The sequence below is a fragment of the Crotalus tigris genome, unplaced genomic scaffold, assembly GCF_016545835.1.
Source record: "Crotalus tigris isolate CLP2741 ecotype Arizona unplaced genomic scaffold, ASM1654583v1 scf7180000017703.754461, whole genome shotgun sequence".
NCBI classification, from domain to species: Eukaryota; Metazoa; Chordata; class Lepidosauria; order Squamata; family Viperidae; genus Crotalus; species Crotalus tigris.
The window spans coordinates 456,745-477,161 of NW_024096578.1; the positions used below are offsets into that span (position 1 = coordinate 456,745).

Consider the following 20,417-nt stretch of genomic DNA (forward strand, 5'->3'; position numbering starts at 1 on the left):
CTAATTCTGGCTGCACAAGACCAAGCCTTAAGGACAAATGCATACAAAGTCAAAATTGAGAAGACAGCAACAGACAGTAAGTGCCGCCTATGCAAAGAAGCTGAAGAAACAGTGGACCACTTTGTAAGCTGTTGCAAGAAGATTGCACAAACTGATTACAAGCAGCGGCATGACAAAGTAGCACCAATGGTGCATTGGAAGATCTGCAAAAAATATCATTTGCCTGTAAGCAAAAACTGGTGGGATCATAAAATAGAGAAAGTCATAGAAAATGATAAAATTAAACTGCTCTGGGACTTCAGAATTCAAACAGACAAGCACCTGCAACATAACACGCCAGACATAACAATTGTCGATAAGAAAGACAAAAAAAGTCTGGATAGTGGACGTGGCAGTGCCTGGAGATAGCAGAATAGAAGAGAAAGAACTGGAGAAGATAACAAAATACAAAGACCTACAAATAGAAATAGAAAGACTGTGGCAAAAGCAAGCAAGGGTAGTACAAATAGTAATAGGCTCCTTGAGTGCAATCCCAAAACAACTGGAGCACCACTTGAACACCATTGGCATTGACAAATTTGCTATTATTCAATTGCAAAAGGCGGCCTTATTAGGAACTGCTTCCATCCTGCGACGATACCTGTAATACCATCAAACATCCACATCTGCCTATCCCAGGTCCTGGGTAAGGACTCGATAGGTAGACAAAATGCCAAATCCAGTCTGAACATCTGGCTGACTGTGCGATGATCGATAATAATAAAGTTGGAAGGACCTTGGCGGTCATCTAGTCCAACCCCCCGCTCAGGCAGGAAACCCTATACCATTTCAAACAAATGGCTGTCCAGTCTCTTCTTAAAAACTTCCAGTGTTGGAGCATTCACCACTTCTGGAGGCAGGTTGTTCCACTGGTTAATTGTTCTAACTGTCAGGAAGTTTCTCCTTAGTTCTAGGTTGCTTCTCTCCTTAATTAGTTTCCATCCATTGCTTCTTGTCCTGCCTTCAGGTGCTTTGGAAAATAGCTTGACTCCCTCTTCTCTGTGGCAGCCCCTGAGATATTGGAACACTGCTATCATGTCCCCCCTCATCCTTCTGTTCGTTAAACTAGATATACCCAATTCCAGCAACCGTTCCTTATATGTTTTAGCCTCCAGACCTCTAATCATCTTTGTTGCTCTTCTCTGTATTCTTTCTAGAGTCTCAACATCTTTTTTACATTGTGGTGACCAAAACTGGATGCAGTATTCCAAGTGTGGCCTTACCAAGGCATTGTAAAATGGTATTAATACTTCATGTGATCTCGATTCTATCCCTTTGTTAATGCAGCCTAACACTGTGTTGGCTTTTTTGGCAGCTGCACCACACTGCTGGCTCATATCTAAGTGATTGTCCTCCGAGATCCCTCTCACAGTTGCTACTATTGAGAAAGGTACCCCCTATACTATACCTGTACATTTGGTTTTTCTTGCCTAAATGTAGAACTTTACTTTTTTCAGTGTTGAATTTCATTTTGTTAGATAGCGCCCAGTTTTCTAGTTTGTTCAGATCTTCTTGTATCTTAAACCTATTCCTGCCAGCTTGATGTCGTCTGCAAATTTGATGAGTTCCCCATCTATCCCCTCGTCCAAATCGTTGATGAAGATGTTGAAGAGCACTGGGCCTAGAACCGAGCCCTGGGATACCCCACTACACACTTCCCTCCATGTAGATGCAGTTCCATCGAGGACCACACGTTGAGTACCACCAGTCAGCCAGCTACGAATCCAAGGTAATTTGTGGAACTGCAACCACAGATGGATATTTGGACTGAAAAAGTAACTCTTTATACAATATGAATTTGTACTAGAGAATTCATTAATGTGCCCTATAGGAAGGGGTTATAAAAATATATGTGGGGCAAATTATCAAATACTCCCAATCATACTGTCTATACGCATACATAAACACACCCAAACAAACACATAACACAAATAATACCCTTTCAATGATAGTTGTGGAAAACAAGGCAGGGGAGAGGAACATAAGCAGAGATTTGTTATTGGTCTTATGTTGTGTTTGTGGATTTGCCCTAAGCATCTATTTGGCCATTATAAATGATGGCTTGGATTATGTAGTCTTTTGGTCTGATCCAATAGAGCTCCAAAGCATTTAAGCTGCTAAAACAAAGAGAGATTGGGGAGAAATCAAGCTGGACTATATCTTGAAATATGTATTTTTTTTCTTTTAAAAAGCATGTTGGAAGTAATGACAGTTTATCACTGTAAATTGTCAAGGAGGCACTTCTTAAGTGACAGCAAAAGATACATGGGTATATCTGTTGTTAGCGAATACATCTGCTGCATTCTTAGAAATGGTCCTTTCCCTGAAAGTTCAAACCCTAAACATTTTAAAAGATCTCTGTTAGAAGCAGCGTTCTTTGAGATATATTAGTAGATAAGCTACCGTAAATCCTTTTGACACAATGTGTCATTAGAGAACTAAACAATCCCACAAATTGGCTTTATAATGCTTTCCTTTTACAAATGATACAGTACATGGAAATTAGGAATAAAAATGATGCAAACATCTAATTCATTTGCTGTTAAATAAGGAGAATTGTTTCCAAAGAGGTACTCTCATGAATAGTTTAGCTATTACTGCTCCAAATGTAGGCAAATAGGTTCATGTTACTACAGGCTGGGGCTTTGCTGTGGAAACATGCTAGCTTCTCTCTTAATACACATTAAGATGATTTTAATTTTGTTACGTGTTCTTCTTATTAAAAATAAATAGATAGGAAACTTACACATCAAAGCACAAATCTCTAGCACCATTCTTATTTGTTACTCTTTATTTTCTGGTAAATAAGAGTAAAGTCCCAGAGGCTTTCTTAGAAGATAGGCAGGTGGGTGGGCTTCAGTTTAATATTCTATTTGAAAATGTACCCACCTGCTAAAAAACCAAAAACAAAACCATACCAAAATTATCTGAAGGCAACAGGGACTATCTTGGGGATAGAATATAGGAATACAAAAAAGAATATTATTAGTTTGTCTTCTGGAGAATGATTGCTCATAGTAACATAGTAACTACTTAATGAACCAAATGTCTATGGAGATTGTCAATAATCCGGTTTATGGTTTCATCACCCTACTTGTTCTGCTAAATATTTTCTCTTCTAGCCCCAAAGGCAGGAAGAATTATTCCCATCTCCAAAGCCCTAAAGTGGCTTTAGACTTAAAAATCTAATAGTGATAAATTTCAAAAGAATTGTGCATTTCTAAAGCTTTCAGAAAATTAAGTTCAAGTACTACATGAGAGAATAAATTATCTTCTTATTGCTCTTGATTTTATAGGTATTTATCACATCTCCTAACTTTTATTTAAAAATTAAACCAATTTCACAGTTTGAATTACAATGGAACATTTTATTTATTTATTTCTGAACTTGGACTAGGTAACTACATATACAGCCAGTCATGAAATTACTTGAGTAACGCAACCTTCTGTGAGCCCATTGTATAAGAACATCTCCTTTAGGAAGATCTCTAAAATATCCCAAAACATGAGAAATGAGAAGAGATAGGTCAAAATATGAAACCATAAAAGATCTATGATCAAATATCTGAAATATAATGTAACAGAATAAAATATTTGGTGAAATATAGAAATAAAACATGCCAATACCTATAAAGGCATGAATTGTATTTTGAATGTTTGCTTTTAATACTGAAATGGAAACATTATAGGGATATATGATTTTATGATCTATATAGAAAAACAATTACAAAAATCTCTTGGAGTAAACCTATTTGCTTAGGAATTCTTTTAGATCTTCAGTCAGCTACTCTGTTTTGGCAACATTTCCACTTCTATTTAATGTATAGTATATGAAGCCACTGGGTGAGATCATCTATACCAGTGTTTCTCAACCTTGACAATTTTAAGGCATGTGGACTTCAACTCCCAGAATTCCACAGCCAGCAGGTTGAGAAACACTGATCTATACCATGGGGTGAAATATCATCAGTATGCTCATGATACTCAGGTGTATGTTTCAGCCCATGATGAATTAAGCAATGCCATGACCTCCCTTTTGTAATACCTGGAAGTTGTTAAGAGCTGAATGGGGAGCAATGAGCTGAAACTGAACACTGACAAGATGGAATGGTGCTGGCTTTGGGGTTCTTTGATATATGAAGAATTGCCAACTTTGGTCTTGGTTACGGTTGCACTACCCCAGATAGATCCACTGCATAATCTGGGGATTCTCCTGGATTCACAACTCCTGCTCAAGGAGCACTGGGCAGTCATGATCAGAATGGCTTTTGAAAACTATAGGTTGTACATTAATTATGCACTTTTCTGTACCAACAAGCCCTCTCACAGACATTCACATTCCTGTCTTGACTGCTGCAATGTTCTCTACATGGCACTGCTCTTGAGTAATATGTAGAAGCTTCAATTGGTTCAAAACATGGTAACCTCTATGATTTCATGTGAGTTCAGATTTGCATATGTTACATCTCTTGTAGGAGATGTGGTTATCAATTTGCTTCTAGGTGTTGATTGTCACCTTTAATGTGTTACATGGCTTGGGGCCAGGTTATTTGAAGAACTGTCTTTCCAGAGTGGAGAGGCAGGTGTTACAGGTCCCTTATATTAAGGAGATCCATCTAATAGGATAAAGAATAGCCTTCTCTGTGGTGGCTCCTTTCCTGTGGAACATCTTTCCTGCAGAGATGAAATTGGCCTCTACTTTCATACTCTTTCAAAAGGCCCTGAAGACATGGTTTTGCTAATAGACCTAGGTATCCTGGGATAATTGGCAGCCCATCAAGTGGCTTGATTGTTGTTGCCAAAGGGGTGAGGATTTATTGGGTTTTGTATTTGGGATTTTACTTCTGTGGGTCATCCAGAGTTGCCAAGAGTGAATTGGGTGGCCATATACAAATAAATCAAAGAAATAAAATGTTTAATTCTGGTCAATCTGACACATCAAATATTATATTGTGTTTATAGATATAAAAATCTATATGGTACTTTTTTTTACTGGTATATTGTTTAAATCTCCGAAGTCCTTTGTACAACTGCTGCTTCCATTTATGCATACAATTCATCCTTAGATTACAAACATAGCATGTACATCATGCTCAGTTTCACTATGTCTTAAAATACCATTAAAATGTTTTTTTCTTTCCTAATTAACTACCACTCTTATTAATAATATATCTTTAATTATATACATGCTTGCCTTACTTTTTCTGCAAAGTTTTATTAATTCAATAATATATATTTCAACATTATTTTCCCTCCTGTCTGGAAGATACTCATTTTTCATGCATTGCTTCTTTTCCTACAACTGATTCCCTGTTAGTGCTGCTGCTCTTCATTACTCACAACTATTCCCTGGACATCTCTTTGATTATTGCTTGTGGATCTTTTTCTTTGATGGGAAAAGTGGAAGAGCATATATGGTTAGGACAGTTTTTGCTTAGTAAGAGACATACAAAACATCTTAAAGTGATTGTACACTTTTTTATATATAGAGGGTCCTATGCCACAATCCTGTACATACATACCTTGTAAGGCTCAATGAAATTAATAAGACCAACTCCTAGACTAAACTGATCTCCTTTTTCTCCTCCAATTCAGACCTATTGACCTTATTTAGCTTGCTTGAGTTTTCTGAGGCCATTTCTTTATGCATCTTTACTCAGCAGTAATTTCTTCTATACTTAAAATTTCTGTAATGTTTGTTTTCTGTAAAGAACATGTTGAATAATTCTTAGATGTTATACATGGGTGGGGAGGCAGTCAATATATTTAGGATTGTACCCTTATAAGGGAACTGGAATTGCTTGTTTTGAGGCTTCTTCCAATACATTATTCTGTGCTGAATTATATTGCATTTATAACCAATCTTTTTCCAATTCTTTTCCTGGAACTCAAAGCACCATATATGGAGATCATCCCAAATATTTAGTCTTAAGCATTCACTACCACAACCTTATTAAAATCTTCTTGAATCATATAATGATTTCAAGACCTTACAAATCCAATAAATCAGTTAATGCAGGGATCAGAAGGTTGACTTTAACCATTATGAGATTTATATCCAATGGATGTTACCACGGAGCTGGGTTAATGAAACCAAGCACAAAGAGATAGCTTAAATTGTAACTAATACATCTAATTACATACAACTTTTCCTTAAAGGAACTTATGGCAACAAATGTGACATATCCTCACAGTAGCTTTATGGGATATATTGGGTGAAGCAGAATGCTGTCTCACATTCATCTAAAATTATCACTGCAAAAACAAAATAAAATAAGAACTAACTATTTCCATGAAAATTTAAAGTACAGAATCTAGCATAGGAATAAATGCAGTAAAGCTTAGAAGCGCATGTAGTTTCCAGATATTTATTTTGCAGAGCCTCTTTTGACCTCATTAATAAAAAGTGGCTCCATGGCTGGCATTTATTTAGTGTTTAAAAACTCATAAGTAGGCTAAATGAAATTTAGATATTGTAATTCCTAAACCTCTCCTTAAAAAAGAAAGAAATCCTATCCTCTCTTGTGACATGTCCTGACCCACTTTTCTTCATCATCTTCTCTACTACCATATCAGTAGTAAGCTTACAGACTCCAATGTTAAGTGAAAATATATTTACTTAAAGGTTGCTTACCTAGTATTTCATATTCCATGTTACATCTTAGCCTCCCTTATGTGAACCAAGGTGAAAGTTTTGAGGAAACTGTAAACTGACATAGGAGAGAAATGGGATTGTTAAGAGTTTCTATACTACAGAGGTAAGGGACAGGCCTTTTGCTCTAATCCCTCTTGGAAAATATGCATATTTTTCAAACTCAAGTTTTCAGAGAGGGAAATTTGGAAATGTTGCTCAAAATGGTGAGAACTCACTAGATTTTGTTCTTACTTGATTTTCTATAGTACGTTCACAGGGGAAAAAATGTCTGCCTGGGAGAATTCAAATCTATAAGAGAATGTTTTTCATACAAGGTATTTTTTTATAGGTGGATTACTTCCATTCTGAAATCAACACTTCATTCAAAAAGGAATCTCAATAATTATTTCACCTGGCCTTGCTTTCACTTGACTGAAGTTAAGAATTCTGCTTTATAATAAGTCAATGCTGATGAATGAGATTCGAGATGCATTAGGTTTCTTCATTTTCTGCATCTGTTCTTTTATTTACAGTTTTACTATACTCTCCATGTATACACGCTTCAGAATAGTCATAAGATTAAAGCTTCTTTTTTATTTCACATTTAGTTAATGCCATTTAGCCCCACATCACTGCATGAACTTGGCACTAATTGCATGTATGCCAACTGAGTCCTAATCAAGAGGATAACTTTTCAAACTCATTAGGCTTTGCTGGTGATATTCTAGCAAACTATATATCCTTATACCAGAGAATCATTTTCAAACATTGGATGTATATGTGAATGTCTATTCAAATTGTAAAACACATAGTTCTGAAAAATGAACTTTCAGTGGTTAATCTATAGGTATGAGATACAGATCAGGACTTATACAAACAAACAAACACATACACATACATACATACATACCTACAGTGCAAAATGAGTATGGGAGCTTGCTGTTGTCCATTTTTAAAAAAAATAACAGATTGAGTCTACTTGCTTTTACTTCATCAACCAACAATTCTAACTTATTTTCATGTACCATGCTGGTATGCTATGTGCATTGATTTGCAAATTATTTTAGTTCTATGTCTTAAAGCTCACAATTGGAGCCAACAGAATATTAGATTTGGGAGTAAATTAACAACAGTTTGAAAGTAAATTAAGTGATATGTCATCTTAACAATAATGTTAAAAAGTAATTGAAATAGACTCTTAATGTGGAGGAATTAATATTGAATTCCACTGATTCTTATAGCACATATTTCTCACATAAATGCCAACATTTGATAGATTTCAAGAAAGTAGTCCCTCATCTCTTAAACTGGCAAAAATAGTTTAATTTCAGCAACATTGCCACATGGTTCTCTTTGGACCATTACTTGGAACCAGACCATAGAGAGAAACATTAACCCAATGAGTTGTTTTTTCTATGATTATTAATGCATTGAAGGAGAATCAATATAATTGTTATTAGACGTATACTTTTTTTTTTTTTTTACTTTCAGGATTAAAGCTACCTTAAGGATTTAGAAGTCTAGTAACATGGAAAAGGTCATAGAATGACTCATTCAGATGTCATTCTTAGAAATGAAATTCTATACATGTTGCCATGTTTTAGAAACAAAATGAAAACAGAGGTTTGTTTTTAATCAGTTTGTTGGATCTCTGGGCTTAGCATTTTACATGTAAATAATTATTTCATTTTCTTTTGTTTTTATTTGTCCTTATTCAATATTTTGAGGACATTTTAGTGGAAAAGTAGGATAGAAATTGTAACAGTATAAAAATAATACATGCCATAATTACATTTCTTATTTTTAATATTGTAAATGAGATTTAAAAAATTAAATAGGTTATGGAAATCCTTGCAGCTTTCAAGAATAGTGTATTTATTTATAGTATCATTTACATGCCACAATATTCCTAACAAGTTGCTAATACTGCTTTTATTAGTTTTAAAGCTACCATTCACATTACTCAAGTACAAGCTTCAAAAAAGAGTTTACCTATATTTGGCTTAGCATAATAAAATGTTAAGCAAGGAAATTGAAGATTCTGCCATCTTTATTTTCCCATAATAACTGTTTTTAATTCCACTATGTAATCTTCTCCATGGGATCGTACCACTATGTAATCTTCTCCATGGGATCGTACCACTGACTACACCTATCACCTGAAAGTTTACCAGAGGGATATTAGGAAGTATTCATGTACATTTTAAATTTTTTGCAATATTATAGAAGTTGTTTGCCATAACTTTCTTTTAAGATGTTATTTTGATTTCCCTTTCTTAAGATACATCTTTGAGCTTTCCTCACAATTTCCCAGGTACTAATCAGCTGTATCCCTATTTAACATTTTCAAATCAGCTGAAATGCTGCCAATTTCAAATTATCTATAGTTCTTAAAATCTAATTAGGTTAGACCTTAATAACTGAAAATAAGAATAATTGTGCTGATTTTTTGGAAGGAAGGAAGGAAAGAAGGAAGGAAGGAAGGAAGGAAGGAAGGAAGGAAGGAAGGAAGGAAGGAAGGAAGGAAGGAAGGAAGGAAGGAAGGAAGGAAGGACAGCAGTACTAAAATAATATATAGCCAAGTCCTATATTAAATTTAATGTATCATTCCAAAACATCCATTTGCTTATTTGAGATTCCAGTGACTGATAAATTAAATGTAAGCAATGACATTTGATGGCTAAATTTGATATCCAACCAAAGTATATTGGGTTAATCAGGCATCTAGCTCATATAAACAATTTACTTAGAAAGATTCATCCAAATAGACATTCAAGTTAATGATACATGTGAGAATGAAGGAATGTGCTGGTTACTGAAATACATTCCTTCATTTGAGCTTAAAGTTGTATTAAGATTTAAATTTAAAACTATTTTGACCCATAGGAGTAATTGGCTTCAGTTCACACACTTTAATTTAGCTAGGTTGTATAGGATATACAATGAAATCCATGTGGGAAAAATACAGATTTAAAAAAGGTTTTAGAATGGAGCTGAATCTTAGTTTGATACAGATAAACAGAATTCCTTTTCATTCTTCTGTCATCCAAACAAATTTAACTATGTATATAAGAATGCTTTTCTGGTAAGTAAATAATTATGAGAAAAGAATTGGGTTGACCTCACTGGAACTCCTCTATTGATAGTAATAACATCTGATGAAGAGTTTGAGACTGCATTGTACTATTATTTATTTGTTTGTTTGTTTATTTATTAAATTTTGTTGTATCTTTATATTGCAATTCTCAACAAACACATTTCAAAAAAAGTGGGAACAGAAGTCATATAGAAATAAAATTGGTTTTAAACTGGTATATATTCACAATATAGATTTAGCCCTGCTGTGATCCTTGCATATTTATGTAATATAAAGGAGCCACCATTACAAATATCATAGTATTTGGCATTATATACTTCCACTGTCAAGAAATGAAGTTTTACTTATAGGTACATCATAAAACAAATCTATAATTACAGTTCATTATTTTACATATATAAATCTGATTAATTTATGAGTCAAAATGCATCATTTCCTAATCTGAGTTACATTTGCAAAAATAAATTGGACCTCTGAATGCCCCAGTCATTTTTCTATAATCATTTCATTCTCATCTTAATTTTTACATTGATGTCACATAACATAATAATTGGAAAACAATTAGAATGTTGGATTATTTTTCCCCAAATTCATTTTAGTCTTTTTATTAGACTCATTCCATGGACTGCAAAATGTTACTCTGAACAACCTGTGTAATCCTTCTTTAACTCTTATACATAACAAACTGTAAACAACACCAAGCCATGCTCTTTGAAATGATTTTAGGCATTTATTTATAATTAAATCAAAATCTACACCTCCCTGCATATATTCATCAATTTTAGTCCATGAAATCAGAACTTCATTTAGATTAATAAAATCTAATGTAAAGACTGAAATATCTTATTTATTAAAAAAGGAATGAACCAAACAAAAGAGAAAGTATAGTAGCATTATTTGTGCAAGAAGCAGACACATACATATAGTTGAGGGCATACTTTAAGTATTGGAAAAAAAGAAACCATTGTGGGGATGTGCTATAGGTTTGGGGCATGATGTGGGCCCTGTTGGCCTGATTATTCTGGCTGGCAGGGTCCAAGAGAAGGGCCTTATCTGCTGTTGCACCTGGCCTGTGGAACACCTTGCTCCTCCCGGTGTGAGATCGGCCACAACCCTCCTGAGCTTAAGGGTTATAACTAATTAACAAGGGCTTTGAATTATGGAACATTACTATCATCAGAAGTCAATCCCAAGACAATATAACTTAAGAGCTTAAAGACCTGGCTCTGCCAGTTAGCTTGGGGCTAAGTGGGGGAGTATGACAGTGGAGGTGGTTGATAGATTAGTAACAGATCCCACCTCCTCCCATTCTCCCCCCATTTTTAACTGGATCATAGTATTTGGGTTGTGTTAACTTATATTTTTAATATGTATCTTTTCTGATTGTAAGCTGACCAGAGTTACTCTATGATAAGATGGGCAACAAATAAATAAATAAATAAATAAATAAATAAATAATTATCTGAGGACTTCTGGATAATAGGTTTGCATATAGGAAGATTTTATCCCTTGAATAAGCTGGAATTAATACTTACACTCCATATTTTGTGTTTCTAACAGCCTTGGGACCATTTTGCTCAGTTAATGAAGTGAGTTTGGGGTACTGTTGAGGGGCAAATTATGTGATATTAACATTAATATTAAAATGATATTAATATTTACTTTTATTTACTAATAACAATATAGCCATGAACAATAAAGCCAGTCAATTACTCCTTTTGTTTTAAATAAAAAAGTTATGTTATTGACCTAGTACTAACACACAGGTCACCATAATCAACAATAGTCACTCATTATGCATACCCAATTTAGAGAGAATTGGTGGTCCTGATTAACATTTTAATTTAAGTGCATACTGGCAACACTTAGATTGTCTTGGGATTGACATCTGATGATAGTAATGTTCCATAATTCAAAGCCCTTGTTAATTAGTTTATATATTTTAATGTATTTCAATGTACTGTATGTCATCCAGAGGTAGAGAGCATAATGATAGTATAGAAATATTTTAAATAAATGAATGTTGCACATGCTGTGACAAAGCACATGCATCTTGCCTTCCTTAAATAATGTTTTAGTTTCTCCTGACTTCTTGGATTCATAATGATAGCCACAGCCATATTTCAGTAGTTTCTGGAAGAATTATTAGCAAATCTCTGATTTAAGAGTGATTGAAGGAGAAGGTTGAAAAGAAAAGGTGTTTTTCTCCCATCACCAGGGCTAGCTGCTGCAGATTGTACATTTTCATAATAGTTGAAGGAAATAAAAGCACTGGGCATCTCTTGCATAATGAAATAAGCAAGCTAGTAAAGGAAACTGCTAGAACAAGATAGTTGGCTCAACATTAATATCTGTGTATAGGTTTTTTGATGACTATGAGTTGCAAATAATATATGCTGGCAAGTGGAAATCTCTTGAAAAGACTCTGGGAAGTCTGCATCCTTTTCATCTTGGTAACATGGTCAAGTAATGAAGGATGAAGGTCTTAAAGCGTCACTTAATCACAACAACTAGGAACACAACATTGTTAACATAAGTAAGTAGGTGTCAAGTCTATGATTTAAGAGCTGACCAGCTGATGCAATGATGGGAATGAATAAGCAGGGTATTTGGCTATTATCACTTTAAGAGCCTGGAGAAAGAATGAAAAAGCATTGGCCAGCATAATTCTGAGGATAGCCAGCTGATACAGATGAGGGGTCTCCAGTCTGCTAAAGAGTGCTGGGAAGCTTTGTGCAGTGTGTACATTAGAGAGACTGCAAGCAGCAAAGTAATGCTGACAAGGAAGCTATATAAGGCCCAACTGAGACTGGGAGAGAGCATGTCTACACTTTTGCAGTCCATGAGAAAGATATTCCTAGTGCTAGAAGTAAGAGGAATGACTTTTACTGAGGCACACAAGGTGTATGTGGTGCTCAGCTCGATGGACAATTCATGGGACATTCTAGTGACTAGTTTAGAATCTATGCAAGAGTGGGACTTAACCTTGAGTTATCTGATTGGCCAGTTGCTGGAGGAGGAACAGAAACAGCTGGAGAGGCAGCAGAGAAGGGGTGGTAACAACGTACAGCCCAGGTCTAAAATTGCAATGTTCCCAGGTGCCAGCAGAGTAGCTGAGAACGTTTGCATGGTGAAATGCTGCTTCATATGTGGTTCTACAGAGCATCTCCAGAGACACTGCCCTGAAAGGAGAAACAGAGGAGCAGCAAGACAAGGTCATAGAGCTATGCAGCCAACAAAGGATGGTTCATTATTTTCCCTTGCAGCAATGTTGACTGAGAACACTAATAATACTTCGTTGTTGGACAGTGGGGTGAGTCAGCATATTGTAAATGACCCACAAACATTTTCTAGCTTGAGACCAGCTAAGCAAACATTTGTTAGTTTGGCTAATGGACAATGGTCTGCTGTTAAAGGGGAAGGCAAAGTTTATGTACCTGATATTGGGGAAACATTGGACAATGTATTGTATGTACGATACATAGATCACATTTGTTAAGTATTTCAAGTTTGGATAGTAAGGTGTATGAAATACTGTTTGCTAAATGACAATACACCATCAGGAAAGGTGGTAGGATTTGTGCACAAGATGTTAAGCAGGATAATTTACATGTACTAGGGGAGCAAAAGAATGGTTGTGCACAAAAACTTACAAACACTCCCAAGCATGATAATTGTGTACATTTATTGCACAGGAGGTTAGGTCATGCAAGTTTCAGAGTGCTGCAAAAGATACCAGACCTAGCTGAGGGACTAAATATTAAGAAATGGAATACTTACTTAGATTGCACTGTTTGTAAAAAGTCAAATTCCAGGATGTATCCTATGAGTAAGAAAAGCGCAGGGCAAACAGAGTGCACACTGATTTAATTGGCCCTATGGCGCCCTCTCTAGGAGGAGCTAGGTATGCACTAGTCATAGTGGATGATTATACTAGATACGGGTTTTGCTATCTGTTAAAAAGCAAGACAGAGGTATTACAACAGTTCAGGCAATGGGTGAACTTTGCAGAGTGAAGATATGGCCGTAAAGTATGCCAGCTGCAAACAGACAGGGGAACAGAGTTCATGTCTGACTATTTCCAAAGGTGGCTGAGGAACTTAGGCATAAGGCATAGATGTTTGAATCTGTACTTGCCAGCAGAAAATGGAGTGGCTGAAAGAAGGAATGGCATACTGCAAACCATGAAAGACTCACTGCTAGCAGATGCAGGAATGAGTAGACTGTACTGGGGGAAGCCATGAAAACAGCCAACTATTTGATAAACAGAGTATGAAGTGTTGCATATAAATGAAACTCCATATTACCTGTTATATGGAAGGAAACCTTCATTGGCTCACCTAAGGACATTTGGCAGTTACGCCTGCGTGCATAACTGCACCAGAAGAAAGGGACAGAAAAAGGCCAAGAAACTTAGGTTTGTTGGATATGAGCCAGGTTCCAAAGGTTATAGATTCACAGATGGAACAAAAAGGGTATTATTTCACAGTCTGCTAGTTTTGCAGAACAGAATAATTGGAACAGGGTGCAAGCTAACACTGAGGTGTTCATGACAATGTATAGTACTAGTTCTCAGAAAGGAGGAGCTACACAAAGCCAAATGAAGGGGAATAGGACAGCAGGTCAGAAATAATAGAAATAGAAGAGGATAGATCTGAAATAGAGAGGTCACAGAATCACAAGAACAGATGATACCGACGAGGTCTGAACGTAACAATAAAGGTGTACCTCCTGATTAGTTCTCTTCAAGTGGGGTTAGAATGTGTAGTGTTAGGTACTAAGAGATGTTGCCAAGAGATGTTGTCATTGCCTAAGGACAAATGGAAGGAAGCTATGGTCAGAGAAATGGAGTCTATGAATGTGCATCAGGGTTTTACCCCCGTGTAATTACCAGACAGACAAAAGGCTGTGGGGTGTAAATGGGCATATAAAAACAAAGTTTTACACAACAATGAACTGCAGCACAAAGCATGGTTGGCTACACAGGGATTTACACAGAGAAAAAATGTTCATTATGACGGAGTGTTTGCACCAACAGTAAGAGATGAGACAATAAGGCTAGCATTGGCTTTAGCAGCTGCATGCAGTTATACCATATATCATTTTGATATTACCACTGCATATTTAAATGCAGAGTTAGAAGAATACATATATATGGCACAAGCAGTGGTGGGATTCAGCTGGTTTGCATTGGTTCGGGAGGACTAGTAGCTAAATTTACCTGAATTTGGAGAACCAGTTGGCTTCCAGAAGTCTGTTCTAGGCATTGGAGGCCTGGAGGAGGCCTCCCAGGCCTAGAACAGCCCACCAGAAGTGCATGATGCCACTTCTGGAAGTCTGTTCTAGACATCGGAGGCCCAGTGGTTAGATGCTGTTCTCAAAAGGTTAGGATTTAGAAGCAGCAAGGCAGATTCATGTTTATACACTGCACAGTATAAGAGTGCAGGGTGTTTGCTGTTAGCGTTTGTTGATGATCTTTGTTTTATTGCTAAGAACTGCTCCCAGATTTACTCCTTTGCCAGGCAACTGGAAAATAAGTTCCAATTAAAACACCTAGGAGAAATAAGGAATTACTTAGGTGTGGAGATAAGAAAACCACAAAAGGGAGGATATGTGTTAAGCCAAACAAAGAAAATAAAACAACTGTTAGAAAAGTATGATATGCTAGGATGTAACAGTGTGTTAGTTCTATGACACCAAGCTTCCAGAACGATGTAGAAACAGAAAACAACACAGAATGTGACCAAGAAATGTACCAATCAGCTATAGGTAGCTTATTTTATTTATCCCAGTGGCCATGGCCAGATATAACCAGTGCAGTTAGCATTTTCAGTTGGCACACTTCAGCACCCAAACAACAATACTGGTTGGGGATTAAAAAAATATTAAGATATTTAAAAAGAATAATGGACGTGAAGTGTTAATACTACTTTACAATGCTTTGGTAAGGCCACGCTTGGAATACTGCATCCACTTTTGGTCACCATGATGTAAAAAAGATGTTGAGACTCTAGAAAGAGTACAGAGAAGAGCAACAAAGATGATTAGGGGACTGGAGTCTAAAATATATAAGGAACGGTTGCTGGAATTGGGTATGTCTAGTTTAATGAAGAGAAGGGTGAGGGGTGACATGATAGCAGTGTTCCAATATCTCAGGGGCTACCATAAAGAAGAGGGAGTCAAGCTATTCTCCAAAGCATCAGAAGGCAGGATAAGAAGCAACGGATGGAAACTAACCAAAGAGAGAAGCAACCTAGAGCTAAGGAGAATTTTCCTGTCAGTTAGAACCATTAATCAGTGGAACAACCTGCCTCCAGAAGCTGTGAATGCTCCAACACTGAAAGGTTTTAAGAAGAGACTGAACAGCCATTTGTCTGAAATGGTATAGGGTTTCCTGCCTGAGCAGGGGGTTGGACTAGATGACCTCCAAGGTCCCTTCCAACATTATTTATTATTATTATTATTGTTGTTGTTGTTGTTACTGTTAACTGTTACTATTATTATTATTATTCTGACCTAGGATTGAGGATAAGGCCATCTGTTGACTTATCTTTATAATGCTAGGTAGATAATGACTGGGCAAATGATATGCAGGACAGAAAATCAAACTCAGTGTTTATGATATTGTTTGCTGGCACTGTAATTGGATGGAAATCCAGAAAACAACCTTCAGTAGCACTGTAAATTGCTGAAGCTGAATTCATAGCATTGTCTGAGGCATGTTCTGAGATAACCTGGTATGTTCAATTGCTACGGGATGTACATATCGATGTATAAGGAGCTGTAGCAGTATTTGAAGACAATGTTGCATGTATAAAAATGGCAACGTAAGAACGTATCGGAAACAGAAGTAAACATATAGATATAAAGTATTGTAACATCAGGGAGGCTATAAAAGATAAACTGATAAAGTTACAGATTGTTCCACTGACAACAATATAGCTGATATGTTAACTAAGCCTTTAATCGCAGGCAACATCAAGAGTATGTAAAAGCATTTGAGTTAACAGCTGTTCAGCTTTAAATGGGAGGAGTGTCAAGGGTATGATTTAAGAGCTGACCAGCTGATGCAATGATGTGAATGAGTCAGCAGGGTCTTTGGTTGTTGTCTCTTTAAGACCCTGTGTAAAAAGGGGGAAGTTCTTCTAGCGCAGGGGTGTCAAAATGCCAGTCCACAAGCCGGACATGTCATGCAGAAGCCCCGCCCACCCCATTGCTGGCAATGGCAAAACAGTCCCGATACATCGCAAGTCATGTAACTTTGCGAGTTTGACATGTCTGTTCTAGTGTGTCTTTTCTTTTACCTTTCCTGTTGTATTTGCTGTTTGTTGGATTCTGCTCGTAGCACATGTATGTATATTGATCCTAGTGATACTTGTATAGCATTGTAGATATTGTTGATAAACCACCATTTGTTACAAACCACTGTTTGCTGTGTCTGCTCCTGGGTTGTCGCATGCGATAGGACTGTGCGCGCTCTGACAGTAGGGTTGGGAAGACTACTTGGGAAGTAGAAGATATCAACAGTGTCTTAGCAAATCCTCTGGTTATGTAAGACAGGAACTACTGACTGCCTTTCTATTTACATAGAAAAGAACAAAAAGAGAATATATGTGTAAAGATAACCCCAAGCTTCTAAAATAATGTGAAGCGACCCTCAGCTACTTTAGAGAAGAGTTTGCCTATTGCATAGCCCTAGTTAATAAATGGCAAGATTATTCAGCTGCTCAACACTAGGCTATTTATTAAATCTAAACAGAAATCACACTTCAGGTGTTTGTTCTCACACTCTATTAAAAACTTTCCTTTCAGATTTAAAAGTTACTAATTGCTATTCTGTGGGCCAAACTCCTTGATGCATCTGTGTGGAGACCTAGTGAGTAAGATTGCTATGCAAATCAGTGGTGAGATTTTTTTTCTTTTTATTGTGACTCGCATGTACTATATTAAGTTCTAAGTATTATAATTATTATTGTAACTTTTATTTTGCAATTCTAGGGTGTTTAAAACATCCTAGGATAATTTCCTTTGAAAAATAACATGTAAATAAATAAATTACCCTTAATTTTTTCAATCTTAATACCACTATAATATTTAAAATATAGATTTCTATGACTTTATTTACTATGAAAATACACCAAACACTGTAACAGAGAACAGGAAAGAGCCAAAAGTTTAGCACTTGCCTGAAGACAGGTAGAGTGGGAGCTGTAAAAATATCTTATGGGATGACTTCTGGTTCCGGATCGCGCCACATTCAGTCATACGAAGAGATTTGTCTCTTCGCCGGCTGCTTTCCCTCCATCGGTAGACCCCTAATCAGGTTGAAAAGTTGCCCTGGAAGGGCAACTACCGTCGAAGAGGCTCCTATTCAGCTGCAAAGGGCCGACGGAGAAGAAGATTGGCCAGTGAAATGGCCGATCACTCAGCTGCACAGCCGAAAGTCAGAAGATCAGCTAAGCATAAAGAACCACCGTGGTGAATCTGGATGAGACCTTTCCTCCCTCTCTTTTGTCCTGACTATTTTCCTGTAAAAAGTTTTTGACTACTTCCCTTTCCTAAGAGAGCAGCGTCTGTCTACTTGAGAAAAAGAGTTTAAAAGAAATAAAATAGCTAACTCTTTATTGACTATTTAATCTTTTTTGGATACCTAGGGGTCCTGAAAAAAAAACATTATTATTATTCTATTTATTATGTTGGAGATGCCTGTTTGTTTCTCTTTCTATTTCTCTAAAGAGATAAAATTTTACCAACTTGGAAAAAAAGATTTTACAGTCCACTGAGGACATCTTGTGGTGAAAAGTGTCATTGCAATTGTATTTCCTTTTGCTATTTGAAGATGGATTTGACCTTCAAATGATAACAAAAGGGAAAAGATAAAGGACTTGGAACAGCTGGGTGGTGAATTTGCTTACTAGAATTTTGGAGGTGGATATTTGTTGATCTTTTCTAAATACAGCCTCCATCAAAAGATTAAAAGACTATTTCACCACTGAAATGGAGGAATCTTACCCACAGCTTGATTATGAACTTATATTGGAAAAAATCTTGGAAACTACAGACTAAATGAAAACTTATATGAAATCTTGGAGAAAAATCAAAGATGATATTACAGAACCACAAACTGACTCCCAAATAATGGATCAAGCTATAGACCAAAGAATAACAGAGGAAGAACAGAGTAACCCCCAAAGAGGCCTCTACTCAACAAGACATACAACTTAAAGAGACAGAGGAATTACACTTACAACTTAATTATGAACTTACACCGGGAGAAATTGTGGAAACTACTGAGCAAATCAATTTTACACAATCCTATATACAATCTTTGGAGAACTTTGATGATCAAAGAATAACCTTAACTGAGTTACTTGAACTGCCAAAAACAACAGAGTTTGACATCCAGGTACAAGCCACTGAAAATTGTGATAACATGGACAATCAACTAGCAATTACTACATGGAATAAAATTGATTACACCATTCAGATGACATTGGAAGAAAGGGAAGAGAACCTTGACCAGTCTGAAGTATCGAGAAATACTTTTATTCAAATGTTGAGATTTGATGACGTAGAAGACATACTATGGAAACCGGTTTGGCACAGAAAGAAAGCTAGGTTTAAAAATGTGGTTTAAAATTTCACTTAATGGATTAAAAAGGCTTTAGAGATTTTGATTGATCTAATAACAAATGAAGTACATGAATTTTCTAAAAGGATACTTCCCGTAATAATACCTTGTATTAGAGATGATAAGTATTTGGAGGGGTAAATTTCATTTAAGGGGTTAAAAAGACTTTTTATAGATATAGATTGATTGATAGAATATATATTTAAAATAGATAGAAATGTATTTTTTTGGACTGATATTTTTATTTCAAGTAAGACAATTATTTTGTAATAGAGGGAGAAGAAGCGGTATTTTGTAATAGAGGGAGAAGAAGAGGTATTAATAAATGATTTATTAGATTAAGAAATAGGTTATATGTGAAAAACATAAGAATGTTGTTGTTGGAATAATATATTTATCTTAGATAGAATTATTATGTTAGGGAAAAGGGAAATGAGGGATACCTGAAGTGTCAATAATATGTTTATTTAAGTTTAATGGGAATATGGTAATTGTAAATTAGTAAAGCTTAAAAACAGGACTTGGATTTTTATAACTGAAATGTGATTGATGACTGATTTGATTGCTTGAATTTTATTTAGAAATGTATTAATTTTAATATGTAATATTATATGTGGGAAATAGAGAGGGAATTTCTAATGAACTAACCTGAGTTATATATGTATGGCTTTGTCTTTGAACAATTGACATCCCCATCACCACGTTGTTTCTCAAACACTTTGATGTAAAAATGAAAAAAATCAATAAAATTTCTTACAAAAAAAATCTCTTATGGGATAATGTTCAAGATGGCAGGTGGAGCAAACGAAAATTGTCCCACTATATGTCATTGCTTAGTTGATAGGATCCAAAATAAGCCAATTCTGTATGAATAGATAGATAGACCCTCTGCATGTGTTGGGCTTTACAAGTAATAACCAAATCTTGAATTGTAACTGGCAACTTTTGGTAACCAGAGCATCTCATGAAATGTTAAAGGGGCATTAAGGCTTGTTTTTTCAGTTGTTTCAACAATC

The 20,417-nt window shown here is 35.9% G+C and overlaps 1 protein-coding gene across 4 annotated transcripts in view; it reads right to left on the reverse strand.

Moving 5' to 3' along the window:
- LOC120306009 (neurexin-1) overlaps positions 1-20,417 on the reverse strand; it is a 622,144-nt gene that overhangs the window by 367,049 nt on the left and 234,678 nt on the right. The window lies entirely within an intron of this gene.